Raw genomic sequence first — 13,084 nt, 5'->3', positions numbered from 1 at the left:
ATATAGACTCGCTCGTGTGAGCAGAGAATTAGAAAAACAGACAGCTGAACTAAATAGAAGGAAGGAGGCAGCTTCCGCGTCAAGCAGGCGACGAGCAGATCTAAGCCGACAGTCAGGAACTTCGGGAGATAGCCACAGAGAAGCTCGAAGGAGAGCGAGATCTCGGCTACAAAATATACCTGAAGCAGAGAGGGAGAATTTAGTTCAAAACCTCGACATGTCTTTTATGTCAATCGACACAAGGGGAAATATTATCCCTAAAACACCGGAAGCTGGGTACATGGCAACGCAAGCTTTCATCCTTGCGTCCAGACCACCTCCCAGGGATCCGAGAGAAGCGTTGTACAACATGGCAATGGCAGGAGTTGGAGCCATGGGAGCAGCGTTCGCAGCTACACCTCCCAAAGGAATTGCAAGGCAAAATAGTCCGCGACCCACCGCAGCAGTGCAGGATCCACCGAGAGCAAGTGGAGCAAGAGATTCAGCGACTCAGGAAAGGGTGGATAGAGCGCGACAGGAAAGAAGGGAACATCAGCATTCACCAAAAGTTGCTGAAGAAGACATGTGTGGACTTCCGTGTTTTACGAGACGAGTTCGAAAAACTCGAGTCCCGTCAGGGTTTAAGTTGCCCAAAAATTTTAAAAAATTTGATGGGCTACAGGATCCCGAAGATTGGCTCGTTGATTACCTCGAGATGGTGAAGTTGATAGGCGGAACCAGGGCAACAGCCATGAAGGGTATCCAAGTACACTTGAGCGGAGCCGCGCGGTCTTGGATAAAGAAACTTCCCCCATGTTCCATCGATAGTTTGGACAGTTTTGAGGATGTCTTCGTGAAGAATTTCCGATCTACCTGCAAAAAACCCGCGTCATTATAAGAGTTGAGGTCGTGTAGATAGAAACATGATGAGTCAATGAGAAAATACATACAGAGGTGGAACATCATCAAAAACTCGGCAGAGGACATATCTGACGAGAGGGCAATAGACGCGTTCGTGGCAGGAATTCGACGAGGAGATTTCGTCGAAGATTTGGGGAGAACCAACCCAAAGACAATATCAACATTGATGGAAATAGCAAACAGATGGGCAGACGGAGAAGATGCTATACACAACAAGCGACATAGATCACCAGAGGAGGACCGCAGTCGAAATTTCCAAAATAGACGACGATTCTCTCGACAGTTCTATAGTAATGATGCTCCTGGCCAGATATCGGCTGGTTTCCGAGGAAACACTGGAGGAAACAGTCGGGATGATTATCAAAGAAGTAGCGAGCAGCAAGGCGACAACAGAGGTGATTTCCGTAGTAACAGGCAAAATAGTGGGCCAAGGTTTCAGAGACCTTTCGTATCTCCCGAGGATATGATGAACGGGCCATGTCAGATGCATTTTTATCTTGACAATAATGGGAAGAGGCAGTCAGGACATCTGTAGAAGGATTGTCGCAATTTTCAAGCAATGTTGAGGGTCGCAGGGCTAGCCAATGCTCAATCAATAAATAGAAACCCCCAAGGGCCCAGGAGTGAGATCCACCTGCCACCTCCTCCCTCAATTACGGATGAAAGTCAGCACCAGCTCAGAATAGCAGCAGCACCACACCCACCTCCATATGTTGACCCTAACTCCAACGGCGCGGTCTCGATGATTCAGAAAGCTAGGCCATCTAATAGGGCTCAGAAAGTAATCTCGCGACAAGTGTTCATGGAAGAGAAGATGCCTCCACCAACGATTGAGTACCTAAATTGGTCGGGACAGGACATTGGCTTCACAATTGCGGATCACCCGCAGCAAGTTCCTCGGCCAGGGCAGTCAGCACTTATCTTATACCAACAGTGATCGCAGGATTCGACGTGTCGAGAGTCTTTATAGATGGCGGCAGCAGTTTAAACCTTATGTACGCAGATACATTGAGGAAGATGAACATATCCCTGGCAAATTTAAAACCAACGGATACACGCTTCCATGGTATTACACCAGACAAGCCGAGTTATCCATTGGGGAAGATCAATCTCGACGTTCAGTTTGGAACCCGAGAAAATTACAGGATTGAGAAGCTGGAATTCGAAGTCGTGTATTTCCCGTCACAGTATCATGCTTTATTGGGGCGACCAGCGTATGCCAGGTTTATGACGGTACCACATTATACGTACTTATTGTGGAGGCTACCTGGACCTAAAGGACCAATCACGGTGAAAGGAAGTTTTGCGCTCGCAGACAAGTGTGACAAAGATTTCCATCGACTGTCAGAAACTTTCGGGATGCAAGCGGAATATATGGCATCAAAACTAACAACAGATTACAACGTATTACCAGACGTCGGGAGGCCACTCAAGGAACCAACTTTCGATACCACAAAGAATTCAAAGGAAGTGCAGATACACCCGGCAGATCCTAAAAAGACGACAGCCATCGCCACCAACATGGACCTCGCATAGGAAAGCGCGCTCGTCGAGTTCCTCCGTGAGCGCTGGGAAATCTTCGCATGGTGTCCAGCTGACATGCCAGGAGTCCCCAGGGAACTTGCCGAGCACCCCCTAAAATTAGATCCGTTGGCCAGGCCGATCAGACAACCTTTGCGGCATTTCTCGGAACCTAACCGCAAAGCTATGTTATCAGAAATCAATCGACTCAGAGACGCTGGGTTCATTACAGAGATACACACAGAAGCCACATGGGTAGCAAACCCAGTGTTGGTCCCGAAGAAACACACAGAGGTCCTTCGCATGTGCGTCGACTTCACGTGTCTAAATAAACATTGTCCAAAAGATCACTTTCCCCTCCCAAGGATCGATCAAATCATCGACTCCACGGCAGGTTGTGAACGTCTTTCTTTCTTGGACGCCTATTCTGGTTATAATCAGATTCGACTGAAGGAGGAAGATGAAGTCAAAATAGCTTTCATCACCCCTTATGGCTTGTTTTGCTACAAAACAATGCCTTTTGGGTTGAAAAACGCGGGCGCAACATACCAGCGGATGATGCAGAAGTGTTTGGCAACACAGATTGGTAAAAATGTACAAGTATATATTGATGATGTGGTCATAACAACAAAAAGGGGCTCAACCTTGATCGAGGATCTTAAGGAAACCTTCGACAACCTTGATAACTTCTGCCTTAAGTTGAACCCGACAAAGTGCTCCTTCGGCGTTCCTGCGGGAGAACTTCTCGGGTTCCTAGTTTCAGCAAGAGGGATCGAGGATAATCCAGAGAAAATCCAAGCCATCGTAACAATGAGGAAACCAACAAAGTTGAAAGAAATACAACAGTTGACTGGGCGAGTCGCAGCTTTAAGTAGATTCGTCGCCAGGCTAGGAGAAAAGGCATTGTCGTTCTACGCATTAATCAAGCAAGATTATAAATTTCAATGGAACGAAGAAGCGGACAGAGCCTTCGAGGATCTCAAGCGCACAATCTCGACATCACCAATCTTGGTGGCGCCAAAGGAGAAGGAGCCTCTCCTGTTATATATCGCTGCCACACCTCAGGTGGTAAGCATAGTGCTAGTGGTTGAAAGAGAAGAAGAAGGAAAACTCCATGGAGTGCAACGGCCGGTATATTTCGTCAACAAAGTTTTATCGCCTTCCAAACAACGGTACCCTCAGTACCAGAAGTTGGCATATGGAGTTTTTACAACCGCAAGAAAACTGTGGCACTATTTTTCGGCGCACCCGATAATAGTGGTCAATGAGGCGCCCTTATCCAATATACTAAACAATCCAGAAGCTACGGGTCGTGTCTCCCTTTGGGGAATAGAGCTTTCCCCTCGGGACATCACGTATGAAAAAATAAAGGCAATAAAGTCGCAAATATTTCCTGACTTTATTGCGGAATGGATGGAGCTGCAAAACACGGGACCCCCGGACTTATCGAGAACCTGGACTATGAACTTCGACGGGTCGAAGAGATTAGAGGGAGCAGGAGCAGGTGTGATATTGATATCACCGCAAGGTGATAAATTGAAGTATGTTTTGCGGATGACGTTTCCAAACGCGTCTAACAACGAGGAGGAATATGAAGCTCTTATACATGGGATGAAGATGGCGAAAGCTTGTGGTGCAGCTCGATTAAAAATCTTTGGCGACTCGCAATTGGTGGCCCAACAAGTCATGAACCAATGCGACGCAGTCAACGATAGCATGATAGCATACAAGGAGGTGTATAATGAGCTCGAAAAGTTGTTTGATGGATGCGAGGTAAATCACATCAGCAGGCTAAGTAATGATGAAGCCGGTGTTCTTGCAAACATCAGGTCGCAATGTCTCGCAATACCACCTGGTGTGTTTTGGGAAGAGATATCTAAGAGATCCACCAAGCTGAAGAAACAGCAGAAGAAGGAGAAGGAAAAGAATCTCTCGGGGGCTAAATAAATACCATCAGGAGAAGAGGAGGAACCTGAAGTAGTAATGATGATACAGATTCCATGGATGCAGGCGTACATAGCATATATTTTGAAAAAGGAACTACCCGATGATCCAGTCGAAGCAGGGCGAGTTATCAGGCGATCCAAAGCCTTTACCGTGGTAAAAGGAGAGTTGTATAAACGAAGTATCTCGGGAGTATTACAACGTTGCGTTACACCTGAGCAAGGGAGGTTAATTCTGAAGGATGTTCACGAAGGAGTGTGTGGACACCACGCCAACAGTCGAGCTATAGCAGCCAAGGTTTTCAGAGCAGGGTTCTACTGGTTAACGACAATTGAGGATTCAAAGGACATAGTCCGCACTTGTGACGCGTGCCAGAGGTTTGCCGCAAAACCTCATTCTCCGGTAGCAGAGCTTATGCCAATACCGCTGTCATGGCCTTTTGCTCAATGGGGTCTTGATATGGTGGGAAAATTGCATAAGGCTTTGCCAGGAGGATACGAGTATATGCTCGTAGCTGTCGACAAGTTCACAAAATGGATGGAAGCAAAGCCGATAAATTCACCAGACGCGGCATCAGCAGTCAAGTTCGTGAAAAGTATCGTTTTTCGATTTGGCGTCCCCAACAGCATCGTCACAAACAATGGCAGTAATTTCACATCCAATGAGTTCAAGGCATATTGTGCAGAGATAGGCATAAAACTACACTATGCCTCCGTGGCGCACCCGCAGACCAATTGTCAAGTCGAGAAAGCCAATGTTACCATATGCAACGGTATCAAGAAACGTCTGCTAGCACCATTGGAGAAAGCTCGGCATACCTGGCCAGAGGAGTTGCCCAGCGTGTTATGGAGTATTCGAACAACACCAAATACAGCAACACAGGAAACTCCGTTCTTTATGGTCCATGGAGCTGAGGTCGTGTTGCCGATAGAAATAGAGCATATAACTCTCCAAGAGTAGCGGAATATGAGGAAGAGGCTTCAAGAAAAGCTTTGGAGGACGATGTCGACGCAGTCGAAGATCGCGACGAAGTATTGTCACGAGTCGCTAAGTACCAGCAGGACCTGAAAAATTACCACAGTCAACGTTTGCGACCAAGATCCTTCCAGGTAGGTGACTTAGTTCTTCGGCTAACTCAAAAAAGCCATGAAAAACTCGAGTCGCCGTGGCTTGGCCCTTACGTCGTCACAGAGGTAATCGAAGGAGGAGCATACAGAATCAAGGACAAGAAGACAGGAGTCGCCGAGCCAAATCAAGAAGACAGGAGTTGACAAGAAGACAAGAGTCGCCGAGCCAAATCATCTCAAGTAAAAATAGATTTCCATTGAGATTCAAAGTGTTTACATACATAATACAGAAGGAAGGTCCCTAATGAACTACTGAAGCTATGTTGTCGCCAAAACTACTATGGCGACAACATCAAAAGAGAAATAAAGAAAAAGAGAAGACAAGGTGGTCTACTTGACCTCCGGCTTCGATGAACTAGGAGCGGCAGTTGGCTTGTATCCGAGGTAGGCGCGGATTTTCTTTGAGTTTGGCTTGGCAGCCTTAATCAACGACTGCCACTTCTTCGTTTCCATCTCCTTCGTGTCGCCGACTCTTGCCCAGTCGACATCTTGTTGGCTGTTAGCAATCAAAGCCATAGTGCCTTCAACACCAACTTTCAAACCTTCTTGGCGAAGTTTAAGCCCAAGATCTTCTTGAGAATTGAAGCACTTAGCGAGAGCAGTAAATCTATCGACAAGCTTCTCCAAGTCCTTGACCGGTAAATCTATCGACAAGCGATCCACATCATCATCGCCAGCATACATCCAAAGGGGGTTTTTGTGAGCTTGTAGAGGCTGCACCCTAATCCTAAGGAAATACGCCGTGATTTGAATACCCGATAATTCTTGTCCACGGGTATTTTCAAGCTCGTGGATGCGTGTCATCAGCGCCTCTGTCGCCGCTTTTTTTTCGTCGCTAGCCTCTGCATCCCAGGACCGGCAGCGACAGATTTTTGCGTTGCCATCAAAAGGGGGAATGTTGTGCTCCACTGAGTCATGGTTTTCTTCGTGGATATACAACCATTTTTTGTGCCACCCTTGAACTGAGTCAGGAAATTGGACGTCGAAGTACTCGACATCAGGGCGGACGCAGATAACAATGCCGCCTATGTTATAGGCAACGTTGGAAGAGCCATTACGGCGAAGGAGAAAAATGCGTTTCCATAAAGCCCAGTTAGGCTGGACTCCAAGGAAAGATTCGCAAAGAGTGACAAAGATCGAGATGTGGAGGATGGAGTTGGGAGTAAGATGGTGAAGTTGCAATCCGTACACAAAAAGCAACCCACGCAGGAAATCATGAATGGGGGAAGAAAGGCCGTGGATGAGGTGGTCGACGAAACTGACCCGATATTCCATAGGAGGGGATGGATAGCTTTCCTCCTTGGGGAAGCGCAGCGAGTCCTGCTTCTTGCTGATCCCCAACTTCTTCAGCAAGTTGATATCCTGAGTGGAGATTTTAGATCTCTCCCATTCAGTGCTTCCCAGATCCGCGGTCGCCATCGTGGATTCAGGAGTGCTGTGCCTGGTGAGTTTCCGAGGTGGCATCAACAATGGCGTAGGCGAAAAGCGTGAGGGTGGTTGAGCTCAGGAAGTGTTGGCCGCAATGGGGATTTTTGCAGAGCAGAGCAGAGGTGCGGCGTGAGCGAAAGGACGAACGGAGGAAGAAGATGACCTTAAATAGAGAATCGACGAAACAACGCACCGTTAGATGGAAAAATTGTGATATGGATGCAGTACACGTGGAGGAGGGGTGGAAACGTATTTTCACTGTGAAGGAAAGGAACATGCGCTACAGTGCGTGCGCCAGTAAAAGCGGAGGACGTGTGTCCCCCACTTGCACGACGTGTCAAATTAATGAGGGTTCTGGGCCCGCAAGACACAGAGAGAGCGTTGCTCGCATGTTCCCAATATAGAGGTCGTGGCCAACGTCAGCACTGATGTCATTTTACCAATGGAAAAACATCGGCAGCGGGGATGTGAAAATTGGCGACAGGAATGAACGACTGATAATCTCGAGAGCCTTTGACCAAATACAAGTTTTTGATCAAATGCTCGGGGGCTACTTTTGAAAAAGGAAATTTCGGGTATGACAAAATAGAAATGGCGAGAGCCTATGATCAAATACAAGCATTTGTTCATAGCCTCGGGGGCTACTCCCATCGGGAGCGCTGGTCGCGCACCCGATAGATATGCAAAGCTCGAGAAGGAATAATAATATAGCTCAAGAAGTACTAATCTGTTGAGCCTACAACCAAGTACAAGTCCTTGGCTGTAGCCTCGGGGGCTACTCCCATCGGGAACGCTGTTCGCGTGCCCGATGAAATTATAAAAAAGAAGTGAGTATATTTCGAGTTATACAAATAACTCTACATATACTCCCATCGGGAGGTCAAGATAAGTCATCCGTTGACTCAATAAAATGTGCTATTCCAACAACCGAAAAAGCACTCGACAATATATTCTCAGAGCGCTAAAGTCGCGAATAATCTCTGAATGCCGCAAAACTTTGTGAAGGTAAGACCCCAGATCCGTTCTGAGCGGCTTGGCACCGTCTCTGACGTCGGTTTGCTACTTAAGCGGCACATGTCGAAGTTTACACCAGTATCCCGAGATCATGTCCAGGGACGTGATCTTGAAGTAGGTTTTTGCGGATTGCCACTAGAGCAGTTAACTAGTACCTGATCCGTCAGATGAACTAGCCCCAACTACCATTATCCCTTGATGCGCGTAGATGTACACGTCCGTTGGGAACCCCAAGAGGAAGGTATGATGCGCACAGCGGCAAGTTTTCCCTCAGAAAGAAACCAAGGTTATCGAACCAATAGGAGCCAAGAAGCACGTGAAGGTTGTTGGTGGAGGAGTGTAGTGTGGCGCAACACCGGTGAAACCGGCGCCAACGTGGAACCTCGCACAACACAATCAAGATACTTTGCCCCAACGTAACAGTGAGGTTGTCAATCTCACCGGCTTGCTGAAAACAAAGGATTAAGCGTATCGAGTGGAAGATGGTGTTTGTTTGCAAAGAACAGTAAGAACAATAATTTCAGTAGAATATATTCAGATGTAAAAGAATGGACCGGGGTCCACAGTTCACTAGTGGTGTCTCTCCAATAAGATAACTAACATGATGGGTGAACAAATTACAGATGGGCAATTGACAAATCAAGATTCAATACATATCAACGATGATTACTATGAGATTTAATCAGGGCATTACGACAAAGTACATAGACCGCTATCCAGCATGCATCTATGCCTAAATAATCCACCTTCGGGTTAGCGTCCGCACCCCCTCCAGTATTAAGTTGTAAACAACAGATAATTGCATTAAGTATGGTGCGTAATGTAATCAACACAAATATCCTTAGACAAAGCATCGATGTTTTATCCCTAGTAGCAACAACACATCCACAACCTTAGAACTTTCTCTCACTATCCCAGATTCAATGGAGGCATGAACCCACTATCGAGCATAAATACTCCCTCTTTGAGTTACAAGTATCAACTTGTCCAGAGCCTCTACTAGCAACGGAGAGCATGCAAGAACATAAACAACACATATATGATAGATTGATAATCAACTTGACATAGTATTCTAGATTCATCGGATCCCATCAAAGACAACATGTAGCATTACAAATAGATGATCTTGATCATGTTAGGCGGCTTACAAGATCTAAACAATGATAGCACAAGCGAAGAAGACAACCATCTAGCTACTGCTATGGACCCATAGTCCAAGGATGAACTACTCACGCATCACTCCGGAGGCGGGCATGATGATGTAGAGCCCCTCCGGTGATGATTCCCCTCTCCGGCAGGGTGCCGGAGGCGATCTCCTGAATCCCCCGAGATGGGATTGGCGGCGGCGGCGTCTCTGGAAGGTTTTCCGTATCGTGGCTCTCGGTACAGGGGTATTCGCGACGAAGGTTTTAAGTAGGCGAAAGGGTAGGTCAGGGGGCGGCGCGAGGGGCCCACACCATAGGGCGGCGCGGGCCCCCCTCTGGCCACGCGGCCCTATGGTGGCGGCGCCTCGTCGCCCCACTTTGTTAACCCTTCGGTCTTCCGGAAGCTTCGTGGAAAAATAGGACCCTGGGCGTTGATTTCGTCCAATTCCGAGAATATTTCCTTACTAGGATTTCCGAAACCAAAAACAGCAGAAAACACCAACTGGCGCTTCGGCATCTTGTTAATAGGTTAGTGCCGGAAAATGTATAATAATGATGTAAAGTGTGTATAAAACATTCAAGTATTGTCATAAAAGTAGCATGGAACATAAGTAATTAAAGATACGTTTGAGACGTATCAGCATCCCCAAGCTTAGTTCCTACTCGCCCTCGAGTAGGTAAACGATAACACAAATAATTTCTGAAGTGACATGCTACCAACATAACCTTGATCAAAATTATTGTAAAGCATATGAGATGGATGGAGTGATCTGAAGCAAAAGATTGCTAACAAAGATAATGACTAAACAAATGAATCATATAGCAAAACTTTTCATGAATAGTACTTTCAAGACAAGCATCAATAAGATTTGCATAAGAGCTAACTCATAAGCAATAAACTCAAAGTAGAATGCATTGAAGCAACACAAAGGATGATTAAGTTTCAGCAATTGCTTTCAACTTGTAACATGTATATCTCATGGATATTTGTCAACATAGAGTAGTATAACAAATGCAATAAGTAAACATGTAAGAATCAATGCACACAGTTAACACAAGTGTTTGCTTCTAAGATAGAAAGAAGTGGGTAAACTGACTCAACATAAAGTAAAAGAATGGCCCTTCGCAGAGGGAAGCATGGTTACTATTTTTGTGCTAGAGCTTTTATTTTGAAAACATAGAAACAATTTTGTCAACGGTAGTAATAATTCATATGTGCTATGCATAATACTTCCTACAAGTTGCAAGTCTCATGCATAGAGTACACTACAAGAAAAGTTGCCATGGCCGACGAAGTTGAAGTCGCGCCGTGGTTGCTGGTGTACCATGGCCGACGATTTTGGTCCCTCCGTGGTGCATGTCAAAACTTTTTTTTTCTCGTTTTTGAGGCCACCTACCACATGCCGCACATGTATAGAGGTCTATAAGGAGAAAGCTCGCATTTTGGATTTCTCGCTTTTGATTATTCTCAACTTAGACATCACATCACAGGGACAACATGGACAACGAGATAATATGGACTCCTCTTTAATGCATAAGCATGCTGGCAACAATTATTATTCTCATATGAGATTGAGGATATATGTCCAAAAGCCGAAACTTCCACCATGATTCATGGCTTTAGTTAGCGGCCCAATGTTCTTCTCTAACAATATGCATGCTCCAACCATTAAGGTGGTAGATCTCTCTTACTTCAGACAAGACGGACATGCATAGCAACTCACATGATATTCAACAAAGAATAGTTGATGGCGTCCCCGAAACATGGTTATCGCACAACAAGCAACTTAATAAGAGATAAAGTGCATAAGTACATATTCAATACCACAATAGTTTTTAAGCTATTTGTCCCATGAGCTATATATTGCAAAGGTGAATGATGGAATTTTAAAGGTAGCACTCAAGCAATTTACTTTGGAATGGCGGATAAATACCATGTAGTAGGTAGGTATGGTGGACACAAATGGCATAGTGGTTGGCTCAAGGATTTTGGATGCATGAGAAGTATTCCCTCTCGATACAAGGTTTAGGCTAGCAAGGTTATTTGAAACAAACACAAGGATGAACGGTGCAGCAAAACTCACATAAAAGACATATTGTAAACATTATAAGACTCTACACCGTCTTCCTTGTTGTTCAAAACTCAATACTAGATGTTATCTAGACTCTAGAGAAACCAAATATGCAAACCAAATTAGCAAGCTCTAAGTGTTTCTTCATTAATGGGTGCAAAGTATATGATGCAAGAGCTTAAACATGAGCACAACAATTGCCAAGTATCAAATTATCCAAGACATTTTAGAGTTACTACATGTAGCATTTTCCAATTCCAACCATATAACAATTTAACGAAGAAGAAACTTCGCCATGAATACTATGAGTAGAGCCTAAGGACATACTTGTCCATATGCTACAGCGGAGCGTGTCTCTCTCCCATAAAGTGAATGCTAGGATCCATTTTATTCAAACAAAACAAAAAACAAAAACAAACCGACGCTCCAAGCAAAGTGCATAAGATGTGACGGAATAAAAATATAGTTTCGGGGGAGGAACTTTGATAATGTTGTCGATGAAGAAGGGGATGCCTTGGGCATCCCCAAGCTTAGACGCTTGAGTCTTCTTAGAATATGCAGGGGTGAACCACCGGGGCATCCCCAAGCTTAGAGCTTTCACTCTCCTTGATCATATTGCATCATACTCCTCTCTTGATCCTTGAAAACTTCCTCCACACAAACTCGAAACAACTCATTAGAGGGTTAGTGCACAATAAAAATTAACATGTTCAGAGGTGACACAATCATTCTTAACACTTCTGGACATTGCATAAAGCTACTTGGACATTAATGGATCAAAGAAATTCATCCAACATAGCAAAAGAGGCAATGCGAAATAAAAGGCAGAATCTGTCAAAACAGAACAGTCCGTAAAGATGGATTTTATTAGGCCACCAGACTTGCTCAAATGAAAATGCCCAAATTGAATGAAAGTTGCGTACATATCTGAGGATCATGCACGTAAATTGGCTTAATTTTCTGAGCTACCTACGAGGAGGTAGACCCAGATTCGTGACGGCAAAGAAATCATGTTACTGTGCAGTAATCCAAATCTAGTACTTACTTTACTATCAAAGACTTTACTTGGCACAACAAAACATCAAAACTAAGATAAGGAGAGGTTGCTACAGTAGTAAACAACTTCCAAGACTCAAATATAAAACAAAAATACTTGTAGTAAAAACATGGGTTGTCTCCCATAAGCGCTTTTCTTTAACGCCTTTCAGCTAGGCGCGAAAAGTGTATACTCAAGTAACATCAAGAGATGAAGCATCAACATCATAATTTGTTCTAATAATAGAATCATAAGGTAACTTCATTCTCTTTCTAGGGAAGTGTTCCATACCTTTCTTGAGAGGAAATTGATATTTAATATTACCTTCCTTCATATCAATAGTAGCACCAACGGTTCGAAGAAAAGGTCTTCCCAATATAATGGGGCAAGATGCATTGCATTCAATATCCAAGACAACAAAATCAACGGGGACAAGGTTATTGTTAACCATAATATGAACATTATCAACTTTCCCCAAAGGTTTCTTTTAGCATTATCGGCGAGATTAACATCCAAATAACGATTTTTCAATGGTGGCAAGTCAAGCATATCATAGACTTTCTTAGGCATAACAGAAATACTTGCACCAAGATCACATAAAGCATTACAATCAAAATCTTTGACTCTCATTTTAATGATGGGCTCCCAACCATCCTCTAGCTTTCTAGGAATAGAAGTTTCAAGTTTTAGTTTCTCTTCTCTAGCTTTTATGAGAGCATTTGTAATATGTTTTGTGAAAGCCAAGTTTATAGCGCTAGCATTGGGACTCTTAGCAAGTTTTTGTAAGAACTTTATAACTTCAGAGATGTGGCAATCATCAAAATCTAAATCATTACAATCTAAAGCAATGGGATTATCATCCCCAAGGTTGGAAAAAATTTCAGCGAGTTTATCACG

The sequence above is a fragment of the Lolium rigidum genome, chromosome 2, assembly GCF_022539505.1.
Source record: "Lolium rigidum isolate FL_2022 chromosome 2, APGP_CSIRO_Lrig_0.1, whole genome shotgun sequence".
NCBI classification, from domain to species: Eukaryota; Viridiplantae; Streptophyta; class Magnoliopsida; order Poales; family Poaceae; genus Lolium; species Lolium rigidum.
This window is presented reverse-complemented; position numbering follows the sequence as displayed.